Source organism: Pelophylax lessonae (assembly GCF_965119305.1).
Source record: "Pelophylax lessonae genome assembly, chromosome: 7".
NCBI classification, from domain to species: domain Eukaryota; kingdom Metazoa; phylum Chordata; class Amphibia; order Anura; family Ranidae; genus Pelophylax; species Pelophylax lessonae.
In genome coordinates this window covers 23605026-23625628 of record NC_138774.1, presented here as the reverse complement: position 1 = coordinate 23625628, position 20603 = coordinate 23605026, and the positions used below count along the sequence as shown (strand labels likewise).

The following is a 20603-nucleotide window of genomic DNA, read 5'->3' as shown; positions in this document are numbered from 1 at the left end:
TCAATTTGTTTTCTGCTACATATGTTTGGTAAAAAAAATCGCAAAAAGCGTATTTTGATTTGTTTGCGCAAAAGTTATCGCGTTTACTAACAAAGGGAAAGATTTTTGTCATTTTTGTTGTTTTTTTTAATGCGCAATGGCGGCGATCTGCGATTTTTTTTGCGGTACTGCGACATTGCGGCAGACAGATCGGACCCTTGACTGACATTTTTGACACTTTTGGGGTTACCAGTGACATTACTGTAGTAATCAGTGCTATACATATGCACTGTTACTGCAAAATGACACTGGTAGTGAAGGGGTTAACTTTTTTTTAGAGGGAGGGGCTGTGTGTGTCCCTAGGGGCGTGATTCTAACTGTGATTGGCTGTGGCTTGAAGTGTAGGAACAATGATCAACGGTCCTACATAGTAGAACCGTGTGATCACTGTTTCTACACAGGGGAGAATGACAGGTGGCTTGTTTACATTAGCCGCCTGACTTTCTCCCTCTGCAGCGACGATCGCAGAGTGACCGGCGGACATCGGATCCGCCGGTCACACGCGCGGGGGGGTCCGTGACCACGCGGGAGCGGGAGCGTGCCTCCGGTGGCGCGCGCTCGCTCCCTAGACCCTCACAGGCTAGTGACGTAGATCTACGTCACTCTGCCTGTGAGGGGCTGACCGCCGACGTAAATATACTGTGAGCAGTCAGCAAGTGGTTAAAAACACCCAGTCTTTAAAAGAAGACGCTTTTGCTGCAATACTGGCCCTATGCCTAGAGCTATCCCTTGTAATCTCATTGCGCCAGTCATCCAGAGTCATTGTTCTTCTAGGGTAGATGAGGCCCAGTGTCATTCAACCTACTTCCTGAGAGCCCCGGGTGTCAAAGAGACGCCTAATGGAGGGGTTCATCATCAATTTAAAGTGTAATTTAACCTTTTCAACCTCACCAGGGACACTGTGACAGGTGTGGCGGTGATCAGGGACACTGTAACTGGTGTGGCGGTGATCAGGGACACTGTGACTGGTGTGGCGGTGATCAGGGACACTGTGACTGGTGTGGCGGTGATCAGGGACACTGTGACTGGTGTGGCAGTGATCGGGGACACTGTGAATGGTGTTTCTGTGATCAGGGACTTTGTGACTGGTGTGGCGGTGATCAGGGACACTGTAACTGGTGTGGCTGTGATCAGGGACACTGTGACTGATGTGGCGGTGATTGGGGACACTGTGTACTGGTGTGACGGTGTTCAGGGACACTGTAACCGGTGTGACTGTGATCATAGACACTGTGACTGGTGTGGCGGTGGTCGGGGACACTGTAACTGGTATGGTGGGGATCGGAGGCACGGAACTGGAGTGGCTGTGATTAGGGATACTGTGACTGGTGTGGCTGTGATCAGGGAAACTGTGACTGGTATGGCAGGGACACTGTAACTGGTATTGCATTGATTGGGGGCACTGTGACTGGTGTGGCGGTGATCGGGTACACTGTGACTGGTGTGGCGGTGATCAATGTCACTGTAATTTGTGTGGCGGTGATTGGTGTCACTGTAACTGGTGTGGCGGTAAACGGGGACACTGTAATTGGTGTGGCTGTGATCAGGGCCACTGTGACTGGTGTGGCTGTGATCGGGCATACGGTAACTGATGTGGCGGTGATTGGGGACACTGTGACTGGTATGGCAGTGATCAGGGACACTGTAACTGGTGTGGCGGTGATTGGTGTCACTGTAACTGGTGTGTCGGTAAACGGGGACACTGTGACTGGTGTGGCTGGGATCAGGGACACTGTAACTGGTATGGCAGTGATCGGGGACACTGTAACTGGTATGACAGTGATCAGGGACACTGTGAATGGTGTTTCTGTGATCAGGGACTTTGTGACTGATGTGGCGGTGATCGGGCACACTGTAACTGGTATGGCAGTGATCGGGGACACTGTAACTGGTATGGCAGTGATCGGGGACACTGTAACTGGTATGGCAGTGATCGGGGACACTGTCTGGTATGGCTGTGATTAGATTAGTTGTCTCATGTCTGAACCCGCATCCCAGTCCAAGAAGTAGATGGCTAACCTGATGATGCCTGAAAAAGGATAGTGCAGTCCAATGTCGTTGGTTAGGGGGCAACAGCATGACCAGAGAAGAGCAGTGGACCAATTGGGACCAAGGGATGAGTTAATACTCTCTATTACATGCTTCCTATACTAATAAGGAAGGAGGGAGGGGTATTTGCAAGTTGATTGGGGCTTACCTAGGTGGAGTCTCTCTTTTTCTCTCATTCCTTTATGGTCTTTTCTTCCATACTTATGGATCTTGCCAGTATTAGGGGCTGTTCTGCCATACCCTAGCATAGGTGATCAGACTATACATTGTAACTTTGCAGAAAGTCACAAGGTGAGAGGCTGCAACAGGGACTGATCTGTGTCAGACATTTGTGAACACAGGGAAATGAAAAGAAAACTGGTCGCACACTGCAGTTGTAATCCAATAAAACGTCCTTTATTCTTCAACTATGGGAGAATCGCACAGGATAGGTTACAGTTGACGTGTTTCACACGTAGGTTTCCTTAATCATAACTTAGTTTATTTATTGGATTACAACTGCAGTGTGCGACCAGTTCTCTTCTCATTTCCATGTCAGTGCGGTAGTGAGTCGAGGAGTTTCAGAACCTGTGAGTAATCACTCACATACCACACCTGAGCGGTGTTCTGTTCTCTGATTTGTGATTTGCACAGGCACCAGGACTTTTAAGACTGTGCCAACTCTAAACAGGTAAACCGGAAATAGATGGTTAATCTGATACCTGAATAAAGATGGTGCCATCCTATGACATTGACATACGGACACAGCTGACTACAGATCAGCGTAAAAGGCCAATCACTGCGGCCCTTTACCATGTGATAAGCTGTGTCCAATCACAGCTGATCGCATGTAAACAGACCTGCTGGTTATCGGCAGTCCTTTCCTCACATGCGGTGTCTGTGTGAAGAAAGGAGAGCCGATAACCAGCAAGGCCGTCAGTACATTGTGTACACTGATAATCAGGACAGTGACCATCAGTGTCTTAATAACCGGTGCTGCCCCAATTTTTTACTTTATATTTTTATGACTTGTATATCAGTTATTTAGTGCTGGCAGCTTTTGTTATTGGTATTAGCGCTTAATAGACCTCACCCACTGCCCCAACTATTAGTGCCTATAAGGTGCTGCCTCATGACTGCAGCCTCATCAGTGCAGCATTATCAGTGCACATCAGGGCAACCTCATCAGCGCACATTGGTACAGTTTCATCAGTGCAACCTTATGAGTGCACATCAGTGCAGCATCATCAGTGCCCATCAATGCAACCTCATCAGCACTCATCAGTGCAGTCTCAACAGTGCCCATCGGTGCAGCATATCAGTGCCCATCAGTGAGGTCTCATCAGTGCCAATCAGAGGAGTCTCATTAGTGCCTATAAGTGCAATCTAATGAGTGCCCCCCGTCAGTGCAGCCTCATCAGTGCCCATCAGTGCAGCCTCATCAGTGCCCATCAGTGCAGCTTATCAATGCCCATCAGTGCAGTCTCATCAGTGCCCATCAGTGCAGTCTCATCAGTACAGCTTATCAGTGCCCATCAGTGCAGTCTCATCAGTGACCATCAGTGCAGCCTCATCAGTGCCCATCAGTGCAGTCTCATCAGTGCAGCTTATCAATGCCCGTCAGTGCAGTCTCACCAGTGCCCGTCAGTGCAGTCTCACCAGTGCCCATCAGTGCAGTCTCACCAGTGCCCATCAGTGCAGCCTCATCAGTGCCCGTCAGTGCAGCCTCATCAGTGCCCATCAGTGCAGTCTCATCAGTGCCCGTCAGTGCAGCCTTATCAGTGCCCATCAGTGCAGTCTCATCAGTGCAGCTTATCAATGCCCGTCAGTGCAGTCTCACCAGTGCCCGTCAGTGCAGTCTCACCAGTGCCCATCAGTGCAGTCTCACCAGTGCCCATCAGTGCAGCCTCATCAGTGCCCGTCAGTGCAGCCTCATCAGTGCCCATCAGTGCAGTCTCATCAGTGCCCGTCAATCCAGCCTCATCAGTGCAGTCTCATCAGTGCCCATCAGTTACTTATTTGCAAATTTTTATAATAGAAACAAAGAAAAACTTTTTTTTTTTTTTTTCCCAAAACTTTTGGCCTTTTTTTGTTTGTTTAGTAAATAATAAAGAAACCCAGTGGTGATTAAATACAACCAAAAAAAGCTCTATCTATCTAAAAAAAAGAAAAAAAAAAAACAGGAAAAATAAAAAATTCAGTTTGGGTACAGCATTGCATGATCGCGCAATTGTCATTAAAAGTGCGACAGCGATGAGAGCTGAAAATAAAACTCATCACTCCTTGAATCAAGTACCTGGGTAGAGTCTCTCTTTCCTTCCATACTTCTGCTTGTGCCATAGCTTATCACAACAAAGAGGGTCTCCGGAGATCAGGCTGTACATTGTAACTTTGTACCAAGTCAGAGGCTGCAGCAGGAGGCTGATCTGCATCAAGCATTTGTGAACACGGCCAAGAACTGCGCAGGCAGCAGTCTTTCCTTTTTATAAAATGCTAAGCCTCCTCTATCAATACACGGCTAAGTTTCTACAGATCTGCTTATGATTAACTTGCCTGACGGCCTTCCTGAAAGTAGGATCTGTTCTTTTATAGAAGGTGCGACGCGGCGGCGGTAAATAAGTGTTGTGACAGCGCAATCTGACGGTATCGCTTTAACGGGATGGAGGAGCGGCGGAACATTAGGCTGTCATAGCCGCTTATTTTGCTGCTATTGTTTTGTCTTATAACATCTGATTAGGAGACATAAATGCGGTGTAATCGCTGCGCATAATGTGTGCGGTAAACGCCGCTCCCCGCAGTCTGCCCGTCTAATTGTTTCCTTTCTTTTTATTCTCTGGCTTTTTTATTTTCTTTTATTTATGCTCTCCTGTATGTGTACTGTACACTTGTGCTGCTTCTGTCGGGTGTCTGTCAAAGACAATGGAGGGACTACAAGCACAGCAACACCTGTATAGGAGGAGGAGGAAAGTTTATCTAATCCCCAAAAACAAAAACGTAATTTATTGCAGCTGACCCCCCTTAGATATGGCGGCTGACCCCCCCCTTAGATGTGGCGGCTGACCCCCCCTTAGATGTGGCGGCTGACCCCAATTAGATGTGGCAGCTGACCCCCCTTAGATGTGGCAGCTGACCCCCCCTTAGATGTGGCGGCTGACCCCCCTTAAATGTGGCGGCTGACCCCCCTTAGATGTGGCAGCTGACCCCCCCTTAGATGTGGCGGCTGACCCCCCCTTAGATGTGGCAGCTGACCCCCCTTAGATGTGGCAGCTGACCCCAATTAGATGTGGCGGCTGACCCCCCCTTAGATGTGGCAGCTGACCCCCCTTAGATGTGGCAGCTGACCCCCCCTTAGATGTGGCAGCTGACCCCAATTAGATGTGGCAGCTGATCCCCCTTCAATGTGGCAGCTGACCCCCCCTTAGATGTGGCAGCTGACCCCAATTAGATGTGGCGGCTGACCCCCCTTAAATGTGACGGCTGACCCCCCTTAAATGTGGCGGCTGACCCTCCTTAGATGTGGCGGCTGACCCCCCCCCCCCTTAGATGTGGCAGCTGACCACCCCCCTTAGATGTGTCAGCTAAACACCCCTTAGATGTGGCAGCTGACCCCCCTTAGGTGTGGCGGCTGACCCCCCTTAGGTGTGGCGGCTGACCCCCCTTAGATGTGGCGGCTGACCCCCCCTTAGATGTGGCAGCTGACCCCCCCTTAGATGTGTCGGCTGACCCCCCCTTAGATGTGTCGGCTGACCCCCCTTAGATGTGGCGGCTGACCCCCCCCTTAGATGTGGCAGCTGACCCCCCTTAGATGTGGCGGCTAACCCCCCCCTTAGATGTGGCAGCTGACCCCCCCTTAGATGTGGCGGCTGACCCCCCCTTAGATGTGGCGGCTGACCCCCCTTAGATGTGGCGGCTGACCCCCCTTAGATGTGGCGGCTGCATTAGTTTTCCTAACGCCTGGTTCACAGCAGATGCTTTTTTGGGCGCTTTTGTTTAAATCAGAATTTTTTGCTACAAAATTACTTAGAACCCCCAAATGTTATACATTTTTTTTTTTAATAAGAGAACCTTGGGAATAAAACAGCGATCGTTGCAATTTTTTTATGTCACATGGTATTTGTGCAGCGTTTTTTTTAAACGCAATTTAAAAAAAAAAAAAAACAATTTTAACCACTTCTGGACCGGAAGGATTTTCCCTTAATGACCAGGCCATTTTTTTGTGATTCGGCACTACGTTACTTTAACGGACAATTGCGCGGTCGTGCGACTCTGTACCCAAATAAAATTAATGTTCTTTTTATTCCACAAACAGAGCTTTCTTTTGGTGGTATTTAATCACCTGTGCGATTTTTGTTTTTTTGCGCTATAAACAAAAATAGAGCGACAATTCTGAAAAAAAAAAAAAAAAAAAACCAATGATGCCAACAGTGTTTTCTTACATATGCGTTTGGTTCTGTACGCGAGCATGGAGGGCTGACAGCGCTATAATGTTTTTCTCATTTTTTTTTACTTTTTATTTATTTTATTTACACTGTCCCTTTTATTTTACTTAATTGTTTTTAATATTTCTTAGCCCCCATTCACACTGGGGCGACCTGTGAGGCGACCTGGTCGCCTCACAGGTCGCCGCAGGTCGCCTCCCATAGGGAAGCTGCGGACCCGTTCTGATAGGAGCGACACAAGTCGCTCCGACTCAGAAAAAGGGTCCGGAGCTTCTTTGGGGCGACCAGGAGGCGACCGCCATAGACTTCAATGTTACGAAGTCCGTGGCGGCCGCTCCGAGGTAGCGGCGCGCTGCTCGCACTGCGACCTCGGAGGTCGCGGTGCGAAGTAGCGTCGCCCCAGTGTGAATGGGGGCTAAATCACTGTTATTTCTATTACAAGGAATGTAAATATCCCTTGTAATAGAAATAAGGATGACAGGTCTTCTTTATGGAGAGATCAGGGGTCAAAGTCTATTTTTTACTTAAAAAAATATATATTTTTGATCTTTTGCTTTAAGAAAAAAAAAAAAAAAAAAATATATATATATATATATATATATATATATATACTTCCAGCCAGGACCAGAAGTGATGTCATGATGTTTCTCCGGTCCTCAAAAGCCAAAGAGGCGATCAAAGAGTATATAATCTTTGATTGACTATTGGAGCAGCTGACTGCACCATCGGATCGTTTCTCAGGCAAACCGGGGGGGGGGGAGGGGTGTTAGGCGGCAGGGGGGTATCCTCCCGCACTTCGGAAAGCAATCCAGCGGCTCATGAGGCACTTGGAATGCTTTCTTGAGCAAGCCATCTGGCCGCTACCGGGGGTTATGGCTGATATCTTTAACCTCAATCCCCGTAAACCACTTGCACACCGCAAAGTATATATACGTATTGCGATCCACAAGTGGTTAACCACACCCAGAATTCATGCACAGTGTTTGCCATGTATTCCAATGGCCCTAGTTCACACCAGTGGCCATATTGGCGGAGTCATGTCACCGATATCTCCACTGCCTGGCTGCATGGTTGGGATTCCCAGGGACACCAGAGGTTCTTAGGGATGCCGAAGGTGCAAGCAAAAAGTCGGCTGAACTGTCGGTTTATCCCTAATCTTGGTTAGTTCTGGGTGATCCTCTTTCTTCCCACAATTCAATGTATGAATTTCAGACATCAATTTACATTTTTTTAAATATAATTTTATCAATAGAAATAGTATTTATTATTATTAGTTTTAAGATTGCCTTGCTGAGTTTCCACAAGGGCTTGATGTTGGGGTGCAGTGAAAAATGTCAGGGGGCCAGAGGATGGGAGGTCAGTAGGGCAGTGTGCAAGGGTCAGCAGGGTAAAGAATGGAAGGTCAGCAGAGGACAAGCTGAGGAGAGGGGTAAGCAGGGCGGAGGACAGGGGTCACAGCTGACAGGGCAAGAGGACAGGGGTGACCGCTGGAGAGGCGGAGGACAGGGATCACTATTGGCAGGACTGAGGACAGGGGCCACCACTGGCAAGACAGAGGGCAAGGGTCACCATGTGAGAGGCAGAGGACCGGGATCGCCGCTGGCAGGGAAGAGGACAGGGATAACTGCTGGAAAGGCAGAGGACAGGAATCAGTGCTGGCAGAGAAGAGGACCAGGATCACCGCTGGCAGAGAAGAGGACCAGGATCACCGCTGGCAGAGAGGACAACAGGGATCACTGCTTGAGAGGCAGAGGACAGGGATCATCGCTGGCAGGAAAGAGGACCGGGATCAACGCTGGCAGAGAAGAGGACCGGGATCATCGCAGGCAGAGAAGAGGACCAGGATCACCGCTGGCAGAGAAGAGGACCGGGATCACCGCTGGCAGAGAGGACAACAGGGATCACTGCTTGAGAGGCAGAGGACAGGGATCATCGCTGGCAGGAAAGAGGACCGGGATCACCACTGGCAGAGAAGAGGACCGGGATCACCGCAGGCAGAGAAGAGGACCGAGATCACCGCAGGCAGAGAGGAGGACAGGGATCAATTTTTGAGAGGTAGAGGACAGAGATCACCGTTGGCAGGGAAAAGGACAGGGATCACTGCTGGAGAGGCAAAGGACAGGGGTCACTACTGGAGAGGTAGAGGACAGGGATCACAGCTGGCAAAGGACAAGGATTATTGCTGGCAGGGAAGAGGACCAGGATCACTGCCGAATAGGCAAAGAACAGGGATTACCGCTGGCAGAGAAAAGGACAAAGATCAGTGCTGGCAGGGAAGAGGACAGGGGTCACCACCGTAGGGAAGAGGAGAGGGGTCCCAGCTGGAAGAGGAGAGGAATCAACGCTGGCAGGGAAGAGGACAGGGATCATCACTGGCAAGGAAGAGGACAAGGGGTCATTGCTGGAGAGGCAAAGGACAGTGATCATCGCTGGCAAAACAGAGGACATGGGTCACCACGGGAGAGACAGAGGGCCGGGATCACCACTGGCAGCGAAGAGGACAGAGATCACCACTGGAGAGGCAAAGGACAGGGATCATGACTAAAAAGCAAGAGGACAGGAATCATGGCTCAAGAGGCAGAGGGCAGGGATCAAGGCTGAAGAGGCAGAAGACAGGGGTCACTGCTGTAGAGTCAGAGCACAGGGATCACCCCTGGCACCGCACTTGCCAGAGGACCTTTCCCATACCAGCACTGTACACGGCTCCTACTCCCCACACTACACAAAGCTGAAATCACATTCCTTTACACACAGCCACAATCTTCACAGGGTGTAGCTGGCTGCTATGTTACTGTTGTGACCTGTGAAATTCCCGGGTTGGATTTGCAGTATGCCTGCAGTAGCCAGATACACCCTGTGAGGACCGGGGCTGTAAGTAAGTAAATGCGATTTCAGCTCTGTGTAGTGTAGGGAGGAGAAGCTGTGTACAGTGCTGGGATGGGAAAGGAGCTCAACGGCCAGGTAGAGCCTCCAGGGTGGAGGGGAGTGGTCGGGGGCTTTGTAGGGGTGCAACTGAGATCTGGGGAGGGGAGTGCAACCAACCCCAGCACACCCCTAGATCCAGCCATGGTTTCCACCAGATGTCTAGCTGTACAGAGTATGCATGTTCCTGGTATTTATGTTGGCTAGGCAATCTGGTTTCTTTCCTCAATTCTTTTTTTATTTTATATATAAGTTTATTATTAGAAGTAGTTTGTTTTATTTATTTATGTTGTGGTTTGTCCTTTTGCCCAATTCATTATATAAATTAATAATAATGAACTATTATTATTATTATTATTACTATTATTTTGAAGATTGCTAGATTGTAGTGATATGATTTCTTTCAGCACTGCTTACATACATATTTATATTTTTTTAAATATTAGTATACATATAAATATATAGTGTCTCACAAAAGTGGGTACACCCCTCACATTTTTGTAAATATTTTATTATATCTTGTCATGTGACAACACTGAAGAAATTACACTTTGCTACAATGTAAAGTAGTGAGTGTACAGCTTGTATAACAGTGTAAATTTGCTGTCCCCTCAAAATAACTCAACACACAGCCATTAATGTCTAAACCACTGGCAACAAAAGTGAGTACACCCCTAAGTGGAAATGTCCAAATTGTGAGCAGTCATCCATTTTCCCTCATTTCCCTGTAAATCGTTAGTGTTACAAGGTCTCAGGTGTGTTAAATGTGGTGTTATCGCTCTCTCATACTGGTCACTGGAAGTTCAACATGGCACCTCATGGCAAAGAACTGTCTGGGGATCTGAAAAAAGAATTATTGCTCTACATAAAGATGGCCAAGCTAAAGGAAGATTGCTAAGACCCTGAAACTGAGCTGCAGCACGGTGGCCAAGACCATATAGCGGTTTAACAGGACAGGTTCCACTCAGAACAGGCCTCGCCATGGTCGACCAAAGAAGTTGAGTGCACGTGCTCAGTGTCAAATCCAGAGGTTGTCTTTGGGAAATAGACGTATGAGTGCTGACAGCATTGCTGCAGAGGTTAAAGGGGTGGTGGGGGGGGGGGGGGGGGGGGTCAGACTTTCAGTGCTCAGACCCTACGCCACACACTGCATCACATTGGTCTGCATGGCTGTCGATGCAGAAGGAAGCCTCTTCTAAAGATGTTGCACAAGAAATCCTGCAAACAGTTTGCTGAAGACAAGCAGACTAAGGACATGAATAACTGGAACCATGTCCTGTGGTCTGACGAGACCAAGATAAACTTATTTGGTTCAGATGGTGTCAGGCGTGTGTGGCAGCAAACAGGTGAGGAATGCAAAGACAAGTGTGTCTTGCCTTCAGTCAAGCAGGGAGTGTCATGGTCTGGGGCTGCCGGCACTGGGGAGCAACATTCATTGAGAGGACCATGAATGCCAACATGAACTGTGACATACTGAAGAAGAGCATGATCCCCTCCCTTCAGAGACTGGGCCGCAGGGCAGTATTCCAACATAACGACCCCAAACACACCTCCAAGATGACCATTGCCTTGAGGATAAAGGTGATGGACTGGCCAAGCATGTCTCCAGACCTAAACCCTATTGAGCATCTGTGGGGCATCCTCAAATGGAAGGTGGAGGAGCGCAAGGTCTCTAACATCCACCAGCTCTGTGATGTCGTCAAGGAGGAGTGGAAGAGGACTCCAGTGGCAACCTGTGAGGCTCTGGTGAACTCCATGCCAAGGAGGGTTAAAGCAGTGCTGGAAAATAATGGTGGCCACGCAAAATATTGACACTTTGGGCCCAATTTGGACATTTTCATTTAGGGGTGTACTCACTTTTGTTGCCAGCGGATTAGATATTAATGGCTGTGTGTTGTTATTTTGAGGGGACAGCAAATTTACACTGTTATACAAGCTGTACACTCACTACTTTACATTGTAGCAAAGTGTCATTTATTCAGAGTTGTCACATGAAAAGGTATAATAAAATATTTACAAAAATGTGAGGGGTGTACTCACTTTTCTGAGACACTATATATATTTTATGTTATGTGGCTGGTCCGTTGCCTAATTCGTTATATAAATTAATAATAACAATACAACATTTTAACCATGAAGTGCAGAAACAGAAAGAAACCAGATCACCTAGAACTAACCAACAAAAATACGAAGAACATGCAGAGTTTGTGCAGCTAGAGATCTGGCAGAAACCCAGTGCTACAAGGATAAACTCCTCACTGCTTATATTGTAAAGCTCTGTGCAAACTGTTGATGCTTTATACATCCTGTATAATAGTAATATTATAAAAAAAAAAGAAGAACTGCTACAATATTAATATTATTATCTTATGTATAATTTTATTAATAAAAAAGTGTTTTTTTTATATATATTTATTTATTTTGTGGTTTGTCCCTTGCACAATTCATTATATAAATTAATACTACATAATAATAATAATAATAATGTGTCGATTATTATTATTGTTATTATTATCAATATTCAGGATTTATATAGCACCAACACTTTGTGCAGCGATTTACAATATAAGCAGTAAGAAGTTTATCTTTATAGCACTGGGCTTCTGCCAGGTCTTTAGCTATACAGAGCCTGCATCCTCCTGGTATTTATGTTGGTTGTTTTCAGTGAGCTGATTTATTCCCATAATTCATCATCTGAATTAACAGTAAATCTATTTTATATATATATTTTTTTTATTAAAGTCATTACATTTATTTATTAAAGAATATGTTATCACATATAAAAAAAGGCATTTATAAGGCCCCGTTCACATAGGGGCGATCCGACTTCGGGTGGCGACCTCCGAGGTCGCAGTGTGAGCAGCGCGCCGCGACCTCGGAGCGGCCGTCACGGACTTCATAACATTGAAGTCTATGGCGGTCGCTCCGGGTCGCCCCAAAGAAGCTTTGGACCCTTTTTCTAGGTCGGAGCGACTTGTGTCGCTCCTATTAGAATGGGTCCGCAGCTTCCCTATGGAAGGCGACCTACGGAGACCTGTGAGGTGACCAGGTCGCCTCACAGGTCGCCTTAGTGTGAACGGGGGCTAAGTGTGTGTGTATATATGTATGTATGTATGTATGTGTATATATATATATATATATATATACTGTATATATATATATATATATATATGTGTGTATATATATATATATATATATACACACAAATGGTTTGCCTTTCATTTTTATTTGGGTTGGTTTAGTGGGTGAGGGTTCACATATACTTTTAATGGTAAAATTATTTATTTAGTGTTTTTTTCCTTGTAGTGCAGGATCCTATCCTTTCTAATAACCTATAATTATTATTATTATTATTATTATTATTATATGAAGTTGGTAATGCTGGGTTTCTGCCAAGCCTCTAACGGTACAGAGTCCGTGTTTTACTTGTATTTATGTTGGTTAATTTCAGGTGATCTGGTGTCTCCCTCCCCTAATTGATGATGTGAATTAATAATAGATATGTTTGGTTTTTTATATTTTAGTTTGCCATGCACAGTATATAGTGTATACAGTATACTGTGTGTGTGTATATATATATATGTGTGTGTGTGTATATATATATATATATATATATATATATATTTTTTTTTTTTTTCCCTAGATGATTTTTATTTATATTATTATTTTATTATTAGAATAATAATAATATTATCATAGTAGTAAAAAGTTAACAAGTTTGTCCTTGTAGCACTGAGCTTCTGAGATCAAGTCCACCAGCTTTCTCTCTTAACTTTCTGTATCTTGATGGTATTTATCTTGTGTAGGTCCTGGTGATTTGGTTTTTTTTTCCCCACTATATAATGCAGCATATGAATTAATAATTATTTGTTCATATCTTGAGCAGTTGCATAATTTACAATATTACTTCTACAAATATTCTTATTCTAAAGATGTACCCATTCTGTCAAACCCGCCTCACGATGACCTCTTTGGGATTAAATTGCTCCCAGAATGGAAAGCTCTGCGCAAGTAATTAGACAAAGGGAACAATTAGTAAGGTTGTAGTTACAGATTTATAGACATTTCCCTGCAATCGTACATTGACCTTTAGACTTCACCGTGCCCTCTCACTGCGGGAATTCTGAGAACAACATGTCTCTAATGCCGGTGGATGCAAAGGAAATCCATATCAGTGCTTTGTCTACCCCATGTATCTTCTGGAAGCCTCGGCTTGTTTTGGTGTACAACTTGGAGGAAACATCACAAGGCGTATCGGTCTGCCTGGGGCGGCTGGAGCTGTGGGGCTGGTTTTCTTTTTTTTTTTTTATTTTTTTTTCCAATATTCTAACATCAATAACATCAAAGGAACAAGGAGGAGGGTTTAAAGCTTCTCTTGTCTTTAAGGTATCTGGTGGAATCACGCAGTTGCGTTGGGAAGGGAAAGCAGATTATGTTGTTTGTGAGTTGGAAAAACAAAAAGAGTTGGTTTGTCGACAAATGAAAAATTCTCTTTTAAACTACCGTCTGGATCAATGGAACTTGTCTCACAGCGCACTAGGCTGTGTCTGCTGATATTATTAGATATTAATCCGTTTCATGCAAATATTTGGACACCCTCGGCCTGGTGTGTTATGGTAGATTTTGTAGGTCAGGGGTCTCCAAACTTTTCAGAACGAGGACCGCATTGTATATTTCACAAATATTTGTGGGCCGAAAAAAATTAAGCTGTTTAAATAAATGAATAAAAACTTAATGAATTAATACTTTTTTACTTTTATGTAATCAGAATGAGATGATTCAGAACGACAGAGAAAGAACTTAAGTGAAACAAAGCAATGAAATTCCAAAAAAAAAATGCTTGAGCCCATTGCGTTACTCTACAGAGCACCCCTTACATAAGAGTCCCAATAAAGAACTACTCTTACAGTCCCCTTTTACTTCATAGACTGATTTAAATCAGAGCACCTCCTTACAATAAGGTGCCCATCAAAGTTCCCCTTACATCAGGGTCCCCATTGGAGCCCCTTCTTACAAAAAGGTCTCCATCAGAGTTCCCCTTACATCAGGGTCCCCATTGGAGCCCCTTCTTACAATAAGGTCTCCATCAGAGTTCCCCTTACATCAGGGTCCCCATCAGAGCCCCTCCTTACAATAAGGTCCCCATCAGAGGTCCCCTTACATCAGGGTCCCCATCAGAGCCCCTCCTTACAATAAGGTCCCTATCAGAGTTCCCCTTACATCAGGGTCCCCATCAGAGCCCTTCCTTACAATAAGGTCAGAGTTCCCCTTACATCAGGGTCCTCCCGTATATCAGGGTACCCATCAGTTTTCCCCCCCTTACATCAGAGTCCCTATAAGAATACCCCTTACATCAGGGTCCCCATCAAAGTCTCCCCTTATGTCAAATTCCCCATCGTCTCCTGATGCATGCCCCCCCCCAGTCTCCCAACAACTATTATAGCATATAGTAGGTGGTCGTAATTGAACTCTGACCTTCTCTTGTAGTATATTTGGAGTCTCTGACCATCCCCTGTATTAGCCTTCAGTCCCACACCATATCATGTAGCATATCTGTGGTCTCTGGCTATCTCTTGTCTTATTTTTTCAGTTTCTTACCACCTTTTGTTGCAGATTTGCAGTCCCTGACCATCTCTTTTATAATGCCTTCAGCCTTTGACCAACTCCTGCAGCATATCTGCAGTCTCTGTCTATTCCCTGCAGCATATTTGCAGTCTATGGCCATCTCTTGTGTTATACCTTCAGTCTTTGACCATCTACTGTAGCGTATCCTACAGTCTCTGACTTTCTTTTGTATTATTGCTTTGGTCTCTGACCATCTACTTTAACATACCTATGGTTTATGACCATCTCTTGTAGTATGTCTTCAGTCTCTGACCATCTACTATAGCATACCTGTGGTCTCTGGCCATTTCTTGTATTATGTTTTCAGTCTCTGACCATCTACTATAGCATACCTGTGGTCTCCGGCCATCTCTTGTATTATGCCTTTAGTCTCTGACCATCTACTTTAGCATACCTCTGGTCTCCGGCCATCTCTTGTAGTATGTCTTCAGTCTCTGACCATCTACTATAGCATACCTATGGTCTCTGACTTTCTCTTGTATTATGCCTTTGGTCTCTGACCATCTACTTTAGCATACCTGTGGTCTCTGGCCATCTCTTGTAGTATGTCTTCAGTCTCTGACCATCTACTATTGCATACCTATGGTCTCTGGCCATTTCTTGTATTATGTCTTCAGTCTCTGACCATCTACTTTAGCATACCTACGGTCTCTGACCATCTCTTGTAGTATGTCTTCAGTCTCTGACCATCTACTATAGCATATCTATGGTCTCTGGCCATTTATTGTATTATGTTTTCAGTCTCTGACCATCTACTATAGCATACCTGTGGTCTCCGGCCATCTCTTGTATTATGCCTTTAGTCTCTGACCATCTACTTTAGCATACCTGTGGTCTCTGGCCATCTCTTGTATTATGCCTTTAGTCTCTGACCATCTACTTTAGCATACCTATGGTTTCTGACCATCTCTTGTAGTATGTCTTCAGTCTCTGACCATCTACTATAGCATACCTATGGTCTCTGGCCATTTCTTGTATTATGTTTTCAGTCTCTGACCATCTACTATAGCATACCTATGGTCTCTGGCCATCTCTTGTAGTATGTCTTCAGTCTCTGACCATCTACTATAGCATACCTATGGTCTCCGGTCATCTCTTGTAGTATGTCTTCAGTCTCTGACCATCCACTATTGCGTACTAGTGATGGGCCGAACATTCCCCTGTTCGGTTCGCACCAGAACATCTCGAACAAAGAAAATGTTCTAGCAAACATGCAAACTCTACTAAAGTCTACAGGACAGGAACATGAAAAACCAAAAGTCCTCATTTTAAAGGCTTATATGCAAGTAATTGCCATAAAAAGTGTATGGGGACCCGGGTACTACACTGGGGGACATGTATCAATGCAAAAACATTTTTTAAAACAATTGTTTTTTACAGGAGCATTGATTTTAATGATGCTTAAAGTGAAACAATAAAAATGAAAAATTATTTTAAATATCGTGCCTGTGGGGTCCCTTAAAATGTGCCTGTAAAGTGGCGTATCTGTACGAGGTATGGAGCCTATGCTTATGTTACTAATACTAACACACCATTTTATATGGCCAATATGTGTTGATATATAGATTGTAAGCTCTAACGAGCAGGGCCCTCCAATTCCTCCTGTATTGAATTGTATTGTAACTGTATTGTCTTCCCTCATATTATAAAGCGCTGTGCAAACTGTTGGCGCTATATAAATCCTGTATCATATTAATAATATCAGACAGGCCGCTTAAGTTCCTCCACACCAAGCTCATCAAACCATGTCTTTATGGAGCTAGCTTTGTACACCGGGGCACAGTCCTACTGAAACATTAACCTCCCTGGCGGTATGATTATGTCTGGAATTACATACCAAAAGCGGTACAATTCTTTTCATGGAAATTTGGCGTTATGTATTATAGGCTTACAGTTCTTAGTAATTACTGACTTAAACCTGACCAAAACAAGACTCTAGTAGACATCCCAGATATGATAAATTTGAAACACAAACGCATGAATTATAATCGAATCAATAATATTATTTTATTATTTAATATATAATATATATAATAAAATTATATTATTGATTCGATTATAATTCATGCATTATATATTATATATAGATATGTGTGTGTGTGTGTGTATATATATATATATATATATATATATACACATATATATATATATATATATATATATATATATATACACACACATATATATATATATATAATATATAACGCATGAATTATAATTGAATCAATAATATAATTTTATATATATGTGTGTGTGTGCATATTATACATATATATATATATATATATATATATATATATATATATATATATATATATATATGCATATGCATATATATATATATATGCATGTGTATATATATATATATATATATATATATATATATATATATATATATATGCATATATATATAATATAATATAAAGTGTGTTTTGTGTAACGTTTTTTTTTTTTTTTTTGAATTTCCCTCCCTAGTTCCGCTCCCATGCAGCATTGCTGCTGCAGGGAACGGAACTAGGAAGTGATCGTACCGACGGAGGGACGGAGGAGCGGCGGGACTCTCGGCTGGCGGTCACAGCAATGAGAGATCATCGCTGGATCGCCAGGATAAGGTAAGAGAAGCTCCGCTGCGCTCTCTGCAATCCACCCCGAGCGTGACTCGGGGTTACCGCTCCTGATATGAAAAATCAACCCCGAGTCACGCTCGGGATTACCGCTAAGGCGGTTAAAAAAAGGCCTTCACCGAATGGTTGGAAGCCCGCAATTGTCTACAATGTCCTTGTATTCTGTAGTTTTAACAGTACTGGAAACAACTAAGTAGTTTGGAAGGTCATCCTGCAAGTTTTTCTCCAGTAAGGTAATTGCGGTGATTAGGTGTCCACAGAACTGTACTATTTGCCTGTAGGTATATTTTTGTTTTTAGCTTGGATAAAACATTTCTTAGTTAAAAAAACCTTAGTTAAAGTTAAAAACACTTTTGTTAACTTGTGACTCAACAAAATAGTTCCATTTCCTTTCCTTCTTTAACACCTGCCGCTAACCCCATCCAGCCTCTTACCCAAAGAATCCTTGATTAGTTCATTGTTAAGACTTCCTTGCCTCCGGCCTGCCCGTCCACTCTCATGATTAAATATCAAATCCCACCTTAGCTACAAGACTTTGCCTATGAATAAAAAGGATTTGATGGTAATTGCTTCTGTAAAATGTTTACTTTTTTTTTTCTAAAATACAAAGTAGGAGTAACTGCTGTTCAGAACAAGAAAATAAAACCTCACCTTGAGCCCTCATTAGTCTACAGACAGCGCGCTAAGTAACGGCGTGCACAGCATATAAACCGAAGCCCATTGAGTTATTTGATTAGTTGATGCCACATTTATCTGCTTTTTTTCCTGTGCGCACGTTCCCCCTGGGACTGCCTTCCAATTTCCAAACTTATGAAGTTTGTTTGGGAGAGTTTTCAGACATGAGTGTTTGTGAAAGCGCCCATGTTCAATATTCGCTAGCTTGAAAGAGCAGAGTTGCCATTTGCTGTTTAACAGCAAGCAAGAGTATTGTTACAGCTGAACATTAGAGGAGAAATCAACTAAATCCATCCTTGCTTACCCACACTAGAGTTGTGAAATATTTCAATAAATCAAAATTACATAAATATTTGAAAAAATGACATATAACATAAATCATTTACACCAAAAGATGGGCTTACTGCTGTTAAAAAGGCTAGATAATATCCAGAATTCTCAGAGCACCACCAATATTGGTAAGTAGACAGTGAACCACCAAATATACTTATATTGTGCAAAAAAACAAACAAATAAGTGTCCAATAATGTCCCTGCAATATTATGCCAGTGCCCATAAGCTGGTGCAGTCTCACCTCCGTTGTTTCCACACTCACCAGAAAATGTGGACTAAGGCATTAAGAGTCAAAAGCGTTTCAAATGCAGGAATTCCCAGGCACATGAAAGCTCATAAGATGAACTCTCTTCTCCTCCTTTAACCGATCCTCCAGAGCGAAAGTGTTTCTGAAGACGCCCTGTGGGAGGGGCGAAACACGTAAGGCAGGGGTCAGCCGGTGACGTCACTTTCATCATGTTCGGGTTTGGCAAATGCAACTGTTATACTGTTTTAAATGTAAGTGTAACCCATTTTATGCATTGTTTTAATAAAAGTGGAATTACGCTACGGAGCATCTTCTTGTTTATCCTTTTACATGTGAGTGACCAGTGGCGGCTGGTGCTCCATGGGCCGTGGGGGAGTGTCAGACGGACCACACCACCCCCCCGGACCACACCAGCCTGCACACCATACCCCCCGGTCGCCGGCTCGCTCACCATGAACATTTGGAGGGCAGGCAGGCAGGCAGCAGCAGCGACGGCTTCTCCTCAGTCACCTGCGTTTTCTCGAGTCCTCCCTCCTCCTCCTTGACCAATGGCATGGCTTCTCCTTTCGGCCAATCAGGAAACGGGTCTCAGGAACCGCTTCCTGATTGGCCAGGAGGAGGATCCGTGTGACAAAAGCGAATATGCATTCTCTCTTGTCACACAACAGGGTGGGCTCACGGCACAGTGCTCTGCGCCCCGAGCCCACCCTTTTTTGAAGCCTATTAGAGCCTCTGGGTCTAATCACGTGCTTCAAAAAAAAAAAAAAACATTGGAATCCATGCGTCCCGCGCCCTGCATGTAGATTAGGGGGCCAGATGCATGGATGGGGGGCAGTGCCCCTGCGCCCCCAATGGACGGGCCACCACTGTGAGTGACACTAAGCACCTTACTTTTTATTAAAAAACAAAATAAATACTTTGCTTGTAGGTAGAGCTGCTAAACCCTAAATAATAGTACATATTCCAAATAACAACAATCAATACAAAGTGGGGCAGCGCTAGTCACAGAAAATATGCATATATATATGGCAGATATTGCCAAAAAAAAGTCCTTGTGCTATATATACAAGTCCACCATAAATAACAGATGACCGTAGTTCCCAGGAAGAAGGATATTCCACAAGGATAGGGAGATGTGTAAAGGAGTCTCAGGAAAAAAATGCACCCAAAGTGATACAGATGGCTCCTTACCAGATCCTGTTCACCACCAAATTATAGGTGATTAAGCACATTTATTAAGTAACCGGACGATCTGGGATGAGCAGCCATATCCAGAAAAAAATAAACGTCGGGGGGGATCAGAAGGGTCAAGCAATGTGGGGCAGCCACTCATCCAGTCACATCATCCTCAGTAGTCACAGCCAAGTTAAAAGGGGAAAAAAAAAGGAGCTCCCATAGTGCATTACCATTTTACTGAAACTTTTATTAGATAAAATAAAAAGGTGGGCACTCACATTTCAAATGATGCATAACAGTATATGTAAAAGCAGCATCCAGCGGAGCTGCGGCATTCCTGCCAGTTAAACTCTTCTGGGCTCTCCCAGCTGGTAGGCGGGGACGAGGCAAGTGTACCTCCGCTCACCGTCCTTACTTTTTATTGCTCTGGAGAATCAGTGGAAGGAGGAGAGGAGAGGAGCAGAGTAGAGTTCACCTTATGAGCTTTCATGGGCC

The 20603-nt window shown here is 44.4% G+C and overlaps 1 protein-coding gene across 1 annotated transcript in view; it reads left to right on the top strand.

The window, feature by feature from the left end:
• DIAPH2 (diaphanous related formin 2) overlaps positions 1 to 20603 on the top strand; it is a 1824032-nt gene that overhangs the window by 912193 nt on the left and 891236 nt on the right. The gene's annotated exons all lie outside the window — the stretch shown is intronic.